Raw genomic sequence first — 11,740 nt, forward strand, 5'->3', positions numbered from 1 at the left:
CGCACTCTTCCCTGCTAGGGCCTTTTCGCCTGCCAGGGGATATTTGTCCCTGACGCCTTTCGTGGGCTGTGTCCAGCTGTGCAGCCTTCATGCTGAATGCCCTGTGTTTCCCTTCCTGTGCAGGCAGGGAGCCGTCACAGGAGAGTGCCTGGCAGCAAGAGCTCCGAGAGGAGTGGGAAACTGCAGGCACCTTGAGGCTTTCCCGGTCCAAGGACTCCAGGGAAATGAGCAGGGTAAGGAGCACCTCCCTGGCTGGGACTTCTAGCTGTGGGGTCAGCCTGCAACTTGGACGCAGAGAGGGGTGGCTGCCAGGTGGGGCTGAGGAGAGGGCTTGCACTTTCATTAGGCCAGGACTAGCCAGGGGCTTCCTTCCTGCATCCTGCAAGCCCTGCTTCCCTGCAGGAGCAGCGGGTGGAGACCTTAACCCCAAGCACCCAGCCCAATCCCAGCACCATCACCCAAGCCAGCAGAGCCCCAGCTCCTGCCTCGGAGGGACTCGCTGCCCCATGTCGCTCTCCAGGGCCACGCGCTGCTCAGCCAGGCAACACAGTTGGGAGCCTGGCTGTGACATCTCTCTCGGGGCTGCCTTCTTTTGTGCCCTAGATGTTTGGGAAACACCTCCAGCCAGACGAGAAGGCAGAGGCCATCCTCGTAGCCATCAGGGGCATGAGAGCTTGCAGCAGCTATGACACGCAGGCGGCTGCTCACATGCTGGACGAGCTTGTCATGGATGACGCGTGCCTTTTGGAGCATGTGAGTAGCCTGCGGGTGGCACGGCCGGGGTTCAGGCCCTTTGGGGGCTTGTTTTTCCCCTGAGTGCTCGTGTACCAGCACCCAACTGCCTCTGTGGCCAGCCCAGAGTGGTGGCAAGGGCAGGCATTCTCCGTGGGAGCTGGGCAAAGGGCTGCAGTGCGGCAGCAGCCTCACACTTTGCCATGTGGTCTGCAGGCACCAAGGCTCGTGAAGAACGTGTGGGAAAACATCCTGGCCGTGCGAGATGCATCTGCACGGCTCAGCCTGGACAGGGCTCTTCTCCTGCTGAGCAGCACGTGCCCAGACAAGGTGGTTGCGAGCCTGCTGAGCTGCTGCCCCTCATGTGACAGGTCTGTGCTGGCCGGGGCAGGGGCAGGGACAGGGCTGCGGCCTCGCAGGCCACGGGGCTGCAGCCGCGGCAGCCGCTGACAAAGCGCTCTGGGCCCGCAGCGCCGCCAGGGCCATGTGGAAGGTGCTGGTGTCCAGGCCTGGCGCCGCGGAGCGGGTGCTGCCGGAGCTGCTCGTTGCGCTGCAGGACTGGCGGCTGCCCGAGGAAACGGCCTCGCCTGTCTCTTCCCTGGCCGTGAGTTTGTGGAGGAAGCCCCGCTCTCCCCTCGGGCTGCCCTTGCCCCTGCGGGCGAGAGGCAGGGCTCCCGCTGCCCTTCTCCATGCAGCCCCAGGCCAGGGCCTCCCCCGGGATGCACAGGCCCAGCGCGGGACGGGGCTACGGCTGGCAGGGCCCTGGCCAGCGCCAGCTTGCTGGGCTACTGGGCCTGCTTGGGGCCCTCTGCACACCCAGACACATGGAGCTGGCCTGAGCGGCTGGCTGTCTCCCTCCACCTCTGCATGGCCCTGCCTCGTGCAGCACGCGCTCAGCCTGCTCTGGGGACAGGATTAGGGTCCGGGGCCACGTTAGGGTTCCAAGCAGCAGAAACATCATCAGGGCCAAGTCAGGGGAACCAGGGTAGCTTCCAGGCTACGTGTGGCCCTCCCGGGGATGTCCTCACTGCCCAGGAAGGCTTGTGGTGGCTTTGTGGCACCCAGGCGCCGAGCCCCAGGAGCTGCCATGGCTCTGCTCTGGCCAGGCAGCCCAGGCAGCCCCTCCTGCTTCTGCCAAGGCACAGGGCACTGCTAGGAGCCTCACCCCCGAGCTCCAGCAGCACGGGAGGGACATGTCAGCAGCAAGGGCTGTCTCTGGGCTTTTTCTGCAGGCAACGCGTGTGCTCCAGGAGATCCTCCACCAGCCCCACTGCCTGCACGTGCTAGGGGCGTTCTTCCCCCAGCTGCTGCTAGCGCTCCTCTTCCAGAGCTCTTTCCTGGCAGCGCTGGAGCAGGAGCAGTCGGACGCGCTGTGGGGGAGATGCAGAAGGGAGGAGTCCACGTGCAGCAGTCCCGTGAGGTGCTCCATCACATCCTCACTGTCCCTGGCACGCAGGGCTGCAGGCAGGGCCAGGGGTGCGAGTGTGAGCGGGTGTTTTCTCTGCACACAGGCTTGCAGTGCAGACCTTGAAAGCACTGCTGTGCCGTGCCGGCTATGAGAACGTGGTGCTGGTAATGGCAAAGAAGGGCAGCTGGGATATGCTCCTGCATGCTGAGACCCATCACCAGGGAGTGGGTTTGTTGGCCAGGTGAGAGCCCCTGTCTCCCTGCTCTGCTGCAGCATTTCGCCCCTGCGCACAGGGTGACTCTCAGAGCCCACAGGGGTGCCCAGTTCTCCACGCAAAGGTGGCTTTGTTCTGTGCGTGGTGGCCCAAGGGATGTGATGGGAGGAAGTGAGGGTGCAGTCTCAGGAGAGCTCTGCCTGGGCTGCTCAGGCCTCACAGTGCCTTCTTCCCTCCGCCAGAGAGATGAGGAAGAGCCCAAGAGCGCTGCGCCTTCTGCTGTTCCAACAGCTGGCAGTGCTGCTCTTGGGCGAGGAGCCCTGCACGGAGATCCCTGCCATGGCTTTCCTGGTGGAGGTGAGCCTCATGTGGGCACTGCCCTTCTGGGGTGCTTCTAGCTCCAGTGCTGTCTGCTTGCCCCAGCTGTGGGATGGAGGGCAACGAGCACAAGTGGGGCAGTGGGTGATCTGCCATGAGTCCCCTCGGCCTTCACCCCTCTGCAGCGGGCTCCTTCTTGTCCCCACGTGTATTTGATGTCTCTTTGTGTCGCATCTCTGTCGAAGGGTTCCTCCAAAGCATGAGGACAGGAGGCTGGTGCAGGGAGGGGAGGAGCAGGCCAAGGCTGTGCCCTGCGCTGTGCCCTGAGGCCCCAGGCAGGGAGGGAGGTCCCAGAGGCTCCCTGCAGTCACTGCTGCCTTTGGGGCAGCCTTCGTCTGAGCCCGCTGCCCTTGCCCCGAGCTACTGCTGGGATCCAGCGGTGTCCGACACAGGCAGTGCTGTAGCCATTGCCACCTTCTCTGTGCTGTGCATTGCAGCTGATGGCCTGCAGTGACCTTCGGGCGGATGAAGATGTCTTGCTGGGAATCTCTGTGGTGTCCCTGAAGAGTCACAGCAGGGTAATGCATAAGCTGGGACTCAGAAGCCTCCTCATGCTGTGCAGCAGACAGGAGATGGTGAGCAGGGCATCACTGGGGGGAAGCTGTGTGAGCTGGGTGCTGGGTGCTAAGGAACAGGCTGGCTTGGACTTTGCTGGGCCTCGGGAGCTGAGGGGGCTGCAGATCTCAGCCCAGCACCTAGCAAGCCATGTCTGAAAGGGTGTGAGACTGAGGGAAGCTGCTGTCTAATAAGGTGCCAGGGTAGTCTTTTTTTTCTGTTTTTTTTTCTTTTTTCTTTTTTTTTTTTTAAACTGAGCTTGTACTTCCCACTTACAGGTCACAAAAATGCATGTCCTGATGCCTCTGGTCATGAGACACTTGCAGGACGAGGACAGGGACATGAGCAGCCAGGCTCTTCTCGTGCTCAGTCATGTGGTCCGTGTCCTGGAGAGACCAGCACTCACGGACATGGCTCCAGAACTGGCTGAGAAACTCCTGCCACTCTTTGAGGATGTAAGGCGGGGGGCAGAGCCGTGGGGCTGGCTGGTGTGTGGGAGGCTGCCAGGAGCCTTTCTGCCCGGGGCCCTTGGGATACTGTCCTGTGCTGCCCGTGCTGTCCTGGGCTGCACGGCTGCATTGCACCAATGCAGCTTGTGCAGGAAGCTGCCACGTGCGGTGCCAGTGCTGAGGAGTTCTCTCTTCCTTGCCACCAGGAGCGCGAGCACACACGAAAGCTCTCCATGCAGCTCTTCAGCAAGCTCGTGGAGACAGCAGCGGGCACTGCAAAGGAGCAGATGAAGCAGCATGTGCACACGAGCACGCTGCCACTGCTCTTCCATCTTCAGGATGAGAGCCCCAGTGTGGTCGAGGTATGGCTGAGCAATGGGGCACACTGGGGACCCGAGTAGCCACGTTGGGAATAGCTGTGGGAGGTAGTCCTGGCTGAGTCCTGCCTGGATGTCTCTGGGGCTGCAGCCCTTCAGCCTCCTGCTGGCCTTGGCTGCAGCTCAGCAGCTCTTGGGAGTCTCTGCTGTGCTGCCTGTTCAGGACAGAGTGGCTCAGGTGGTGCTTGCTCCATGTTTCTGCTCAGCGAGGGGGGCCAAGGACCCCAAAGCAGATTCAGTGCCCTGCTGCTGCCCGTTACCATGAAGGGCAAATGCCCTGAGTCTTGTCAAGAGGAGGGTGGTGGGGGGACACAGGCTCTTGTCCCATGGGCTGCGGTGGCATCTCCCCATTTTTCCCATGTGCAGGCTGCTCAGGAAGCCCTCCTTGGTGCCGCCAAGCTCCTCAAGTGGAAGGAGCTGAGGCGCTTGGCTCAGAGCCAGCAGACTTGGCTGATCAGCAAGTGCCTGGTAAGGACAGTCCCCAGGCCGCAGCCCCAGCCCGGAGCAGCTCTTTCCTCCTCCGTGCCCAGTGTGTGGGGCTGACGGCTCTGGGTGCAGGAGCAGCACTCGCGGACTCTTCTGCAGGCTCCTCTGCCTTTGCTGAGCCCTGGGATGCTGAAGCTGCCCCTGGCCCAGCAGGGCCTTGCAGCAGGAGGGCCCCTCAGCATGCCTGGGCAGCAGCCGTCCCTCTGCTGCCTCCAACGCTGGCTCGGCGCTGCCCAGCCTCTGCAGGGGGTCCTGAGTGTGGTGGCAGGGGGAGGCCGGCTGCTCCTGGGGAAGGACGGCGAGAGGATGTTGTGCGCTGAGCCTTGTGCTCTCCCCAGCTGGCCGGGAGCAGGGGCAGGAGGAGGGCGGACGAATACCTGCGCCAGAGCCTGTCCTACCTGGAGAGCAGCCAGGAGTCCCTGCGCGAGGCGGCCGTGAGGTTTCTGGGTGAGCCCTGAGCCCTGGGCTCCATCTCTGTTCTGGGACAGCTCGGCCTCAGCCCCGGCTGCTGCGCTGGCAGCAAAAGCAGCCCTGTGACTGCTGCAGCCCCGCGTGCCTGAGGCAGCGCCTGGGCGCCTGGAGGCTCCGTGCCACCCTCAGCCATCTCTGCCCACAGCGGTGGGGCTGGTGGGAGTCCCTCGCAGCAGGAGCCCTGCGGGTTACACTGGGGAAAGGGGACTGGGGTGAGCCCTGCCTGAGGGGAGGTGGGTGCCTGGCCAGGTGGGCAGGACTGGGGGCAACATCTTTGAGCAGCAGCATTTATGGGGCGCTGTGTGTGTGCCTAGGGCATGCTGGGCAGCACACCAGGGAGCAGAGCAAGGAGACGGTGGAGGTCATCTGTGAGAGTGAGTGAGGGCAAGCAGGGTGTCACACGGGGCTGGGGGGATGAAGAGAGACCCTGGCCAAGGAGCTCCCATCCCTGCGTAGGTGAGGAGGGCTCTGCTGCCCGAGAGGAGCGGAGCAGGGGTGGTGCGGGGAGAGTAGAGAGAGATTTCAGGCACCTTGGGCACATTCCTGGGCAGCAGCTGCCAGCTAATCCAGTAGAGCCCCTGGGTCCATCCTGGCTGTGGCAAGAGCTGGGTGGGACTGGTGGTGTTAGGAGGAGAGGCCTGGGGCCTGGGGGATATGGGGGCTTCATGTGAGCTCGTGCTTCCCCCCTCAGCCCTGAAAGGCCTGCAGGAGGACAGCAGCCCATCCATCTCTTCCCTGGCCACCCAAACCATGCTGATCCTGAGAGCTGCAGGGAAGGGGGCTGCATCCACGGGCACCCAGGAAGGCCTGTGCAACCGTCTGAGGAGAGCGTGGGAGAGGCGGCACTGCCCTCTGCAAGGTGTCAGTCTTTGCTGCTGGCGCTCGGCCACGTCCTGATGCCAGGCTGCTCTGCACACAGGCCTCCTTAAAGAAACGATCCTGTCTCTTCACCGTGTGTCGTGTCTTTTCTTTGGCAAACCAAGCAGTAGAAAACGCAGGTTGTGAAGGGATTGGGGTCCCCCTCTTAGAAGAGTTGGGCACGTGCTCTCTGCAGCAGGCTGAAGCCAATAACCTGGCCCCTTGCTACCCCTCACAGCAGTCAGCAAAGCCTCTCCCACCCCCCAGCTTTATCCTTACATAGAATCATAGAATGCTTAAGGTTGGAAGGGACCTCTAGAGGTCATCTAGTCCAAACCCCCTGCACACGCAGGGCCATCTAGAGCACGTGGTACAGGACTGCGTTCAAGCGGGTTTGAAGATCTCCAGAGAAGGAGACTCCACAACCTCTCTGGGCAGCCTGTTCCAGTGCTCTGTCATCCTCACTGTCAAGAATTTTTTCCTTAAATTCCTGTGGAACTTTTGGTGTTTCAGTTTGTGGCCATTCCCTCTAGTTCTGTCGGTGGCTACCAGTGAAAAGAGGCCAGCACCATCCTCCTCACTGCCTCCCTTGAGGTACTTATAGACACTGATTAGATCCCCTCTCAGCCTTCTCCTCTCCAGGCTAAACAGTCTCAGCTCCCTCAGACTCTCCTCATAGGGAAGATGTTCCAGGCCCCTGATCATCCTTGTAGCTCTGCACTGGACTCTCTCCAGCAGCTCCACGTCCCTCTTGTACTGTGAGGCTCAGAACAGGACACAATACTCTAGATGCTGCCTCACCAGGGCTGAGTAGAGGGGCAGGATCCCCTCCCTCGACCTGCTGGAGACGCTCTTCTGAACGCACCCCAGGATCCCATTGGCCTTCTTGGCCACGAGGGCACACTGCTGCTTTGTGGTCAACTTTTCGTCTACCACGACGCCCAGGTTCCTCTTGGCAGGGCTGCTCTCCAGAAGGTCAGTCCCCAGTCTGTCCTGATGCATGGGGTTATTCCTCCCCAGGTGCAGGACCTTGCACTTGGACTTACTGAATTTCATGAGGTTTTTCACCTCCCAGTTGTCCAGTCTGTTTCGGTCCTTCTGGATGGCAGTGCAGCCCTTGGGGGTATCAGCTACTCTTCCCAGTTTGGTATCATCAGCAAACTTCCTGAGGGAGCACTCTGTGCCTTCATCCAGGTCATTGAGGAATAAATTGAATATATATAGGTTATATATAGAGAGAATATAGGTGAAGATCAAAGTACATAGAAACATAAACTCTTAATTATATAGGTTAAGACCAATACACATAAAAGCATAGAATTGCAAACATCACTACATCTATTCCCTGCTGCACCAAATGTTTATAAATGATTCATGATTCACTCTGATGGCTCAATGGTTTTTGACTCCTAGACTTGGCTGGAATTCTCCTGTGGCTGTGACTGCTCTGTTGCCAGCTGAGGCTTTACATCTTTTGCTGGTAACCAGTGAGCACCTGTGGGAAGGAGAACACACACATACCCCCTTCCCCATGTTATTAGCTCTATGGAGCCTCTCCCTGGTGGTTCTCCAAATTCTTTATACCATCCCTTTGGTGGAGGCACAACTGCAGGGACCATCTTGAATTGTCAGTCAGCTGCTGGTGTAAATAACTGAGGATCAGAAGGATTCAAAAGATTAAGCACATATAATGCTTTGTCTAACTGTTCCTGTGGGGTAGCACTGTCCATAGGATTTCCTCTTTGTCTTTTTATTTAACATAGCCTTGAGAGTCCCATGGACACGTTCAGTAATGGCTTGTCCAGTGGGGGAATGCGGTATACCTGTAACGTGTTGTATACCCCAGTCTTCTAGGAAGACAGAAATTGTTTGTGAAACATAAGTAGGACCAGTATCAGTTTTAATTGCTTTCAGAATGCCCATAGTGGCAAAACATCTTAAGCAGAGGTGTTTCATATTCCGTGCCTTTTCTGCAGTATGTGCAGTGGCTACCAGAAACCCTGGGAAGGTATCCGCACTAACATGCACGTAACGCAGTTGGCCACATGTTGATATATGTGTGATATCACTCTGCCAAAATTCATTAGTTCGTAAACCTCGAGGATTCACTCCTGTGTATGATGATACTGGTGTAATACATTGACAATCAGGGCATGCACTGACAATTTCTGTGGCTTGTTCTCAGGGCAAAGCAAGTTGTTTATGTAAGGAAGAGGCATTTTTATGAAAGAAATGGTGAGATAATCGGGCTTGCTCCAAACTGCACGGCAGTACTGCTGCCATCATCAATTTGTCTGCCATAATATTTCCTTCAGTTATTGGTAGAGTAGTGTGTGACCATTTATATTTTATAATGCATATACATATGCCAATGCATATGCGAGTACATAGATGACATCCTTAATTGGGGGTGATTTTCCCAAGAAGGTTGGGAAAGTAGCCACAGCAGTATGGCAAATCCTACCTGAAGCTGACATTGAGGTACCACCTGAGGAATGCCAGGGACCAAGCAAAGAGGTAAAATTCCTAGGGACCTGGTGGATAGCTGGCAGTGCAGGGATTCCTGCAGATACCTTAAGAAATATTGAAGAGCTGCAAATGCCCCGGTCAAGGGAAGAATTACAACAATTGATGGGAACTTTAGGATATTGGAGAAAATACCTACCTGGATTTTCTATCACTGCTCATCCTTTATATTTGCTCTTAAGGAAAAACAAACCTTGGAAGTGGGAATTAGAACACAAAGAGTCAGCCAAAACTCTGACTGGAGAATTAGAAACATTTCAGTCACTGGGACCAGAACACCCCCACGACCCTCTTACAGCTGAATGGGGTTTTGCTGATCATGCTACTTACTGTAAGTTACAACAAGTAACTTACTGCTATGAACTTACTGTAATTTGTTGTTACAATAACTTACTGTTACTTAGTGTAACTTGCTTACAGGCTGTCCCTTATGGAACAAAAGTATATTGTTTATTCTTTATTGTTTAGCTTGACTGCATTTAAGAAAGGTAACTACAATATTCTGAATGGGAGAAAAAAGACTTTTATCCTTAGTCCCAGTAGTTAAACAGGTTGAGATAATACATCAAGGACAACCTGTGCAAACTAGAGGACCGTTTAATTTACTAGAAGCAATCCTAAAGGGGACTGCTCCCCCAGAAGGAATTGCACCAAACCCCACTACCACAAAATGATGTGCCTACCTAACAGGAGTAGCAGAAAATATGCAGCTAACTGAAGGGCACACTAAGGTTCACAAATTGCAGATGCCTGTAAAAACAAATCCTTTAGCACTGGGACAAGCTCTTAAACTTTCTTAAGCTTTCTGAATGTACCATCTGTCATCGATGAAACACCAACAGAAAACGTGGTTTAGAGACGCTTCAGCAAAAAGACTAAATGGTAAACAGCTATAAAAGGCTGTTGCATTAAATATTACCATTGGTGAAGAAGTAATAGAAGAAAGTGAAGGCAGTGCACAAATAGCAGAGTTAAGAGCAGTAGTTTTAGCTACACAAAATGGAGCAAGGGTTGTCTGTGTAGGCTCCTATGCTGCGTGGGCTGGTGCCACACAATGGCTTTGTGGATGGGAAGCTCTTAACTGGGAAGGAGATAGAACCCCAGGTTGGAGCCCAGGCCTCCAAGAGCAGGGAGCCTGGAGCCAGCAGGCCAGGGCCGGGGCTGCAGGCGATGAGGGCAGAGCCCATCCTCTTTCCCACAGCCCATTTTGTGGCCTGGCTCATGGGCAAACTAGCACAAGGCCTCAGTGTGCACAAAATGCGCTCACAGCTGAAGCGCAGCTGGGGCTGGAGCTTTGCAGAGAGTAGGGTCATTTTCTTGCCCTGGGGTATCTCAAGAGAGCGCGCTTTGGGCCAAAGCTGCCCTCCTCCTCTCCTCTGCCTCCTTTCCCCACCTCCTTATTCCTGTGTTCCAAGCTGCTGGAAGGAGGGAACATCCTGCCCCTCATCAGGACAATGTGGCTCTTGGAGGATGTCAGGCTGCCCTCTGGGCCTGTCTCCATAAACAAGAGACATGCACAGAGGCCGAAGAACCACGGCAGCTTCGTTGTGGGAAGCTGAAGAGAGGGCTGAACGAGTCCAGCAAGAACGGGGCCAGCTGGTTCCCGAGGGGTGGTCGCTGCAGCGTTGCCCGCAGTGACGCAGGCTGCTCCGCGCACGCAGTTGCTCCCTGTGTGCCACGCGCCGCTGGGCTGGCAGTGCTGCCTTAGAGCTCATCTACCCGCAGCCTCCCGGTCTCCTGCCTTGCTTGTGCCCTTTTGCCCTGCAGCACCCGCTCCCTCCCATCTCCGGACCCCAGTGAGTCCTTCTACTGCCCCTCTGTGCGATGGATCCACTTGGCTACAAAGGAAACGCTGGTGACGTTGTTGCTTTTCAGGCAGGGCCTTGGGAGCTCCCTTCCCATGCAGAGAGCAGTGTGTGCTCTCCTGAGGATCAGCTTGTCCTCTCTTGCACTGCCTGAGCGCAGGCATTCAGCCGGGAGCGCCTCGGTGTGCAGCAGAGCTGAGGTCCTGCTGCCCTGGGGAATGCTCTCCAGCCCAAAGATACTGCACCCAGTGTAGGGATTAAATAGTTAATGTAGAGTGTACTAATGGGGATTAAATAGTTAATGTAGAGTGTACTAATAAGCTAGTCAATACTTAGTCTCAAAATGCAAGGACTCTTGATAAATGGCATGACAGATGGCTCTGCATGGAAGGGTTGCCTATCTACAAGGACGACTCCTGAAAAATGGCAAGTCAGGAGGTTCCACATGGAGGGGTTGCCTGTCCAGATCTCCTAGTTAGCAATAAAATATAGATAACATTAACATGAAAGTAGAACAGAGAAACGGGAGGGGGGAACATTTTTGGGGTGAAAACGGTATAAAAGAGGGAAGACCGAAGTAGTCGGGGTCCGTGGTGTGACCCCTGCGTGGGAAAGCCCGGAACCCAGCTAGCTGGTAATACTTATTATCTTTCTCCTATTATTAAAAAGCACAATATATCGATGGTGTTTGCCTCTTTCTCTGTCAATTCGAAAACCGTACCTAACATCAGCTTCTCTCCTTCTGTCCTAGGAGGCACCAAGGGCCTGGGGCCCTTGTTCTGCTCGAGGAGAGGCCGTTTCACCTCTCCTGGGCTCTCCAGAGCCAGCAGCACAGAGCGACAACTTCCATCCCGATGGTGAGCATTTGTGATTGAGGGACACATATATCCCTCTTATGAGGAAAGACTAAACAGGCCGGGCCTTTTTAGCGAGGAGAAGAGATTGATAGGAGGTTTTATCAACAGGTCTGAATAGCTGAGGGAGAATGTAAAGAGGATGGGGCCAAGCTCTTCCCTGTGGTGGTGAGGGCAGGACACCTTCCCCCAGCATGGGGACACCTCCCTGGCTGCTGCACGCAGGGCCCCACTGCACCCTGGTGCCAAAGGTGCCTCTGCAAAGTGGTGCATTGCAGAGAGCAGCTGTGGCACCTGCTCTCCCAGCTGTGGCAGTGCCGGGCCCTGCTCTGGGCAGCTCCTGCCTTCTCCCCACGGCAGGGAGCTCGCAGCTTGCACTGCTGCGCTCTGGGTCTTCTGCACAGGGGCGGCCCCTTGGCCAGCCCAGCTCCTCTGGGCCAGCGCTCACACGCAGCGCTGAGCTCTGCCTCGAGCTCCTGGCAGAGGGAATGGCGGGCAGCCCAGGATAGAGAAAGGCTGGGAAAGGCTGTTGGCAGCCCGAGGACTTGAGTGTCACACAAATGCAGCAGAGCAAATGGGCCCTCCACAGGAAAGCCCAGAATCCCCATGGAGCAGGAGGACCTGCCT

This window comes from Tinamus guttatus, unplaced genomic scaffold (genome assembly GCF_059628265.1).
Source record: "Tinamus guttatus ecotype Peru unplaced genomic scaffold, ASM5962826v1 Tinamus_guttatus_pri_ptg000087l, whole genome shotgun sequence".
Classification (NCBI taxonomy): domain Eukaryota; kingdom Metazoa; phylum Chordata; class Aves; order Tinamiformes; family Tinamidae; genus Tinamus; species Tinamus guttatus.